At 49.3% G+C, this 6699-nt stretch overlaps 1 pseudogene; it reads left to right on the top strand.

The window, feature by feature from the left end:
• The first annotated feature begins 3782 nt into the window (after positions 1–3782).
• On the top strand, positions 3783–4874 carry LOC121440423 (annotated as a pseudogene).
• The last annotated feature ends 1825 nt before the right edge of the window (positions 4875–6699 follow it).

The following is a 6699-nucleotide window of genomic DNA, read 5'->3' on the forward strand; positions in this document are numbered from 1 at the left end:
CATGACAGGTCAAACAGGGAATTTCATTAGACGGAAATTCTCATATCAGACATTAACAGCAGTTACTGACCTGTATGAGAACAGACAGTGTGGGCCCTGGAAGCTGAGTAAGGGAGTGATTAGGCCAATTGACAAAGTTGGGTTGTAACAGAAAATTTAAAATTTTTTCTTGTTCCCAAAGCACTTGACTTCAGGCTGTATATAATCATAGAAGAGATTCCAGGGGCAAGAAAGAGAACCACACACGACAAACTGAAGGCCAAGTGTGAGATCAAGTAACCTGTTTGGGCATTGGTTGCATGTACACAATGAGAGTACCTTCAGGTTTGACACTAGAAACTTTCTCCTGAAAACAGGCCAAAGACCCATCTGTAGGACAGAGCTGGGCATGAGGAAGGGGCAAAGGAGATTCACAGAAGCTGAACCAGGAGTGGAAGATGAAATTGTAAGAGGATGCACAATATCATAACCTATTAAGGAAATACCAAACACTTATCAATGCATGAGATAGTAATTCTCCCCTTGGGGTGTTCGATGGTCAAGGCTGAAAGGCTGCTTGGGATGTAGGATACAGATGAGCACTCCCACACTGCTAATGGGAGAGGACATGGGTTGCCCCCCCCCCATGGCAGATAATAGATTAATGGATATCTACTTGGATACAGCTCAAGTTTCAGCAACATCATGTTTGGTCAAATGCCCCAAAGCCTTCCTTCCTGCCAGAGGTTCAGGAAAGCAGGTAGAATGCTGGTGGCAGTAGTAAGGGTCATTCAAATGGGCACTCTGATGCACACGGAGTATTCCAACATGACAAAAGCCTCAATAGAGTCCCTGATAATAAACCAAAGCAGTGTGAGTGAGATGGACACCATTGGGGAAACCTTTACAGTAGTGAAAGTCAAGTGGCCAGAGTATGACGCCCAAAGAAAGAAAATGGGGTCAAGAAAGAATACACAGAGGCATAATAACCTTCTGTGAACCTGCTTGCCCTCTCTCTCACTGGCAGAAATGTTGTGCATGTGGCCCTGGACTCTTGGTGACTGCAGAGAGTCAGAGTGATGAGACTGGCAGGGTCTGAAACTGTTTTGAGCCAGGATAGCACAGCTCTGAGTGGATGTCTAGCCCAGGCAGCAGAAGATATGGAGGGTGGGGGTGGGGACTAACTGATGTTAAAACCATAGGGAGGCTTCTGGGATCTCGGCCACCCATGCCACCCTCACACTGAAAGAGTCATGCCCCAGAGCCCGGAAGGCTATCAACACTGGAAGCAGGGAAAAGTTGAACACCTCACCACCATCACAGTGCTTCCTATATGAATTTAGGCAGAATTCCCAGAAACTCTAAACTTTTCGGCGACAAGAAGTGGAAGGGACTGGCCCAAAGTCAGCCAGTAAGATACAAGTCTAAGGGTTTGGGCTTCAAATCTGAAAAGCAGCTTTTCAAGAAGCTGGATATACAGCATGCAGAGCGGGAAAGGCCCGCCAGTGCTGGACCCTCCTGTGAGCTGGCCACTGGCACCAAGGGCAGGAAGGCATGCAGGCCCACAGTGGTGAAAGTGCCTGCAGCCCCTTCCACTGGGATGGGCATCACCCAGATGGTACACGCTTCATGGGGAGTGATGGGATGGGGTGTATGGGCTCATGTGTTATCTATTCCAGGGACTCTACCTAGAATAGGTGTTGCTTGCCCAGCTCTGTCACTAGACTAGGTCCAGATAGGGACTCACCAGGGCAAAAACCCTCAGAGTCCCTGCTCCCTGGCCTTGATCAGGAAACAGAGCTGGAGGGGGCAACACAGATTTTTGGTGCCCTTCTGTGGAGACCCCTGAGCACTCTGTCCCCTGTGCCAGGGGCACAGATGTGTGGTGGTGGTGGTGGGGGTCAGCAGCCGATGACGTCATCAGTGACTGGACCGGTGATGTCACCTGAGGTCCCAGGCTGAGACAGCCTTGTCACTTGACCCTCCTGCACCAATGGCCTGGCTAGTCTGCTTCTGGAGGACTAGGAGGTAGAGGATCCATGCTCCGGCGTCACCACACCCCCGCGCTAAATCTGCACTGCAGAGAGCAGCGTTAAGCTCGCATCACCGTTTGTGAGGTCCTGGATTCTATTCCCAGCACTGCAGAAAAATAGAAAGAGAAAACCACTCTTGGGAATATACCCAAGAGAGGCCCTATCATACAACAAAAGTATATGCTCAACTATGTTCATAGCAGCATTGTTTGTAATAGCCAGAACCTGGAAACAACCTAGATGCCCTTCAATGGAAGAATGGATGAAGAAAGTATGGAATATATACATATTAGAGTACTACTCAGCAGTAAAATACAAGGACTTCTTGAATTTTGCATGCAAATGGATGGAAATAGAAAACACTATCCTGAGTGAGGTAAGCCAGACCCAAAAAGAGGAACATGGGATGTACTCACTCATATTTGGTTTTTAGCCATAAATAAAGGACACTGAGCCTATAATTTGCGATCCTAGAGAAGCTAAATAAGAAGGTGAATCCAAAGACAAACATAAATATAGGCATCCTCCTGAATATTAACCTTCATCAGGCGATGAAAGGAGACAGAGACAGAGACCCACATTGGAGCACAGGACTGAAATCTCAAGGTCCAAATCAGGAGCAGAAGGAGAGAGAGCACGAGCAAGGAACTCAGGACCGCGAGCTGTGCACCCACACACTGAGACAATGGGGATGTTCTATCAGGAACCCACTAAGGCCAGCTGGCCTGGGTCTGAAAAAGCATGGGATAAAACCGAACTTGCTGAACATAGTGGACAATGAGGACTACTGAGAACTCAAGAACAATGGCAATGGGTTTCTGATCCTACTGCACGTACTGGCTTTGGGGGAGCCTTGGCAGTTTGGATGCTCACCTTACTAGACCTGGATGGAGGTGGGTGGTCCTTGGACTTCCCACAGGTCAGGGAACCCTGATTGCTCTTCGAGCTGATGAGGGAGGGGGACTTGGTCAGGGGAGGGGAGGGAAATGGGAGGCGGTGGCGGGGAAGAGGCAGAAATCTTAAATAAATAAATAAATAAATAAATAAATAAAACAAAACAAAAAAGCTTGCATATGTACACTGGTCTGCGTGAGTGCGCAGCTATAAGGCTAGAGAGAGCAAGGGAGCTGGCTGGCGGGAGAACCTGGAGAACAGCCCGGGGAATCCTTGCTGTGCGATTGAAGGAGAAAGGGTTCTGCTCCTAGAAGGTACCAAATTCTGGGAGGGTATTACTGGCCCTGACAAACCCCCTCTCAACCAGCACGCCTGCCTGGGTTGGACTGTAGGGAGGTGCTGGGGAAGGCCTGTGTCTGAGGCACAGAGTGGGATGCAGAAGCATCATGTAAGGCAGTGGTTCTCAATATCCCTAATGCTACGACCCTTTAATACAGTTCTTTGTGTTGTGGTGACTCCCTCACACAACCATAAAACTTATTTCCATGGCTACTTCATACCTGTAATTTTGCTACTGTTGCAAATCATAAGGTAAATACCTGTGTTTCCCAGCGGTCTTTGGAGATCCCCTTGAAAAGGTCGCTTGACCCTGAAGGGTCACGAAGCACGGGTTGAGAACCTCTGCTCTAGGGCTAGTGGATGAGAAGGGGCTGGGGTGGGGAAGACATTAACCTCCTCTTTCCGTTTTTTGTTTCCAGGCTGTGGAGAGCTAGGCTGGTCTTCCTGAGTCCTAGCCTAGGCTCCTATCCCAACCTGATGTGCTTCTGGGGAAACTGTTTCCGGCCCCTAGTGTGAGCTTTGCTAAATTTTCAGATTATGGCGGTGGAGATGCTCCAGGACTGGTGCAGGTGGATGGGTGTCAGCGCTCGTAGGGGCTTGCTTATCCTGGGCATCCTGGAGGACTGCAGTGAAGCTGAATTCCAAGGGTCCCTGCAGGCTGCCCTGTGGCCCATGGGCCACTTTACTGTGCTTGGCAAAGTGTTTCATGAGGAGGATAATGCCACTGCAGCCCTGGTTGAGCTCGACCAGGAAATCAACTATGCTTTGGTCCCAAGGGAAATCCTAGGCACTGGGGGGCCCTGGAACGTGGTCTTTGTGCCCAGTTGCTCCAGCGAGGAGCTTCTTGATCGTGTTTTCCACTTCTTGGAGCAACGGGGGAGACAGTGGACAGTGTACCTGGAGACCCAGGTCTGGAGCTGGACAGAGTGTGCAGGCTCCAGTCAGTTAGTCAGGCAATCCAGCCCTGGGTGGATACCTTGCGGTACCAGCGTTTGGGTATGTTTTCTGGGAGCGTTCAGCCAGCCCCTGGGGAGGAATCCTTTGAGGCCTGGCTAGACCACACCACTGACATGTTTTGGGTGTGGCAAAGGGTCCCAGAAAGGGAGAAGAGGAGACGGTTGCTGGAGGGCTTGCGGGGAACTGCTTTGTACCTTGTACAGGGGCTGTTAGCAGAGAATCCGGCAAAGACTGCAGAGGAGTGCCTAGAGGCTCTGTCGAGTATTTGGAGACAATGAGTCTCAGGCCACCATTCGAATCAAGTGTCTGACTGCAAAACAGCAGCCAGATGAGCAGCTCTCTGCCTTTGTGTTGAGGCTAGAAGTTCTGCTGCAGAAAGCCATTTAGAAAGGGGCTCTCGAGAGAACCTCTACGGATGATTTGCGCCTGAGGCAGATGCTCACCAGGGCTAACCTGACTGAGCCTCTGGAGGAAGCTCTGAGGAGGCTAAGAATGATCAGGAGATCTCCAACTTTCCTGGAGTTGTTGGGCCTCAAACGGGAATCTGAGGAATGGGAGGCAAGACTAGCCAGCAACATGGTAGTCCAGGTGGAGGATGAAGCTGGCAATCTGGCTTCTGTCCAGGCTGATGGAAGAGCCAGTGCTAAGGCAGAAGATGAGGTGGAGGAGTAGGCAAAGGACAAGGTTGAGGAGGAGATATAAGGCCATAACTCAGACCACGGCCCTGTAGACCCAAGCCAGACAGGACCCTATGAGCCCCCTGGGACTCCCACCCCAGCACAGATGGGCAGTAATCTTAGAGAGTGCCCAGGAGGGCCCGGCTGCATGCTGGGCAGCCTTGCCTAGGCAGGAGAACATAAGGCAGAAGACCCCATCCTGTCCCAGTCTAGAAGTATTGCTGAAGGGTCAGCCCCAAAGTAAAGGAGCGGGCCTGCAGATATCTGCTATAGCCCCTGGCCTGGGAGAGATTAGGGAGAAATAGTCTCTTATAAGGGTCCTGACTGCCTGGCTCTTCTACCCAGTTAGCATCTCCAGGCAGGTTTATGACACTGCCTTTGGAATCTCATCCTTATCTGTTCTACTCACAGTGGCCCAGGTATTCAGTGAGTACACACTTTAATACTAGCTCTCCCATCCATCACACCCTAGCAAAGTATATCAGTCCCTGACTTACCCTGCTAGCTACTACCGTAGCCCAGCTTGTGTTGCGAACTTCCATGCCAGCCAAGGCCCTATTTGCTCTGCTCCTATCTCGTGTTGTGTATTCCTGGACAGCTTTCTTGATATACTTACAGGCCAGCAACTTGCTGCTTGTTCCCTGCAGATGTGTGTGTTCTTACCTGAGAAGGTGCTCTACAGAGATCCCAAGACAAGCCCTTGGAACCAGCAAAACAGTATGGGTGATGGCAATCAGCAACTGGCTGATGCTCATCTTGTGACTGATTACAATCTGGGGTGGGCACGAAGACCTGGACTAAGGATGGATGGGCTCGGAGAACCAAGATTCAATGTTCCACTCTTGTTGTTACTTTTGTTATTACTTGTGACAACAGTTCTTCAGTTTGGCAAGATGTTCCTTTCAGTGCTTTCCAGTGTCCAGAATAATTCAGGATCACCCTACAGTGGGTGATTCTTCTAGAGAGTTCCCCCAAAAGAAAGAACACTTCCAGATGCCATTATTCTGCAAAGAGGTGTATCAGGGGTCCCTTGGAAGGAAGAAGCTTAGGCAAGCAGGCCTCAGTGTGGCAAGTAGATGAGATCCTTTCTAATGAATCACAGAGTAGGAAAAGGTGGGACCTGTGGCCTCTAACAGCTGGGGGAAGTTCTGTGCTGTCATTCCCCCGCCTTCAATGACTTCAGTAAATGTATCTGTTCAATAAATTTCACGGATGTTACAGTTGCATCCTGCTTTTTCTTGGCTTGGACTGGACTGGAGCAAGATTGATTTATGTACAAGGCAAGAACATGAAGGGCTGTGGGGGTGGCAGGGGGGGGCTTGAATTGGTAAAAGCAGGCTGACAATGTGTATGGGGGCAGTGGCTATCTGGTTTCAGTGGGGAGGCACTTCAGGATGACAAGAGTTAGGGATACGTCAGTTATGTGCTCAAGTGAAGCTATGGAGCAGTAAGCAAGGCCCTTGGACCCAATGTTCATGACTGATGGGTGTTTCAGTTAGGAAAGCGTTCTCACAGATTTTAAATGCCATTTTTGATTACTAAAATATAGAAAAAAGAAAACCAAAAAAAATTTCCATGGAGCCACAAATAGCCAAAACCCTCCCCTGAGACAGAAAACCAAAATTGGAGGCATTATATTTTCTGATTTCATAATATATTACACAGATATAATGATCAAAAGAGTACCACACGCTTTTAATCACAGAGTTGGGAGGCAGAGGCAGGAGATCTCTGAGTTAAAGGCATAGCTGGTCTACATGGTGAATTCCAAGACAGCCAGGACTACATAGAATGACTCTGTCTCAAACAAACAAACAAAA

This window comes from Microtus oregoni, unplaced genomic scaffold, assembly GCF_018167655.1.
Source record: "Microtus oregoni isolate MIOR12 unplaced genomic scaffold, Mior012 000067F_ref0000223, whole genome shotgun sequence".
NCBI classification, from domain to species: domain Eukaryota; kingdom Metazoa; phylum Chordata; class Mammalia; order Rodentia; family Cricetidae; genus Microtus; species Microtus oregoni.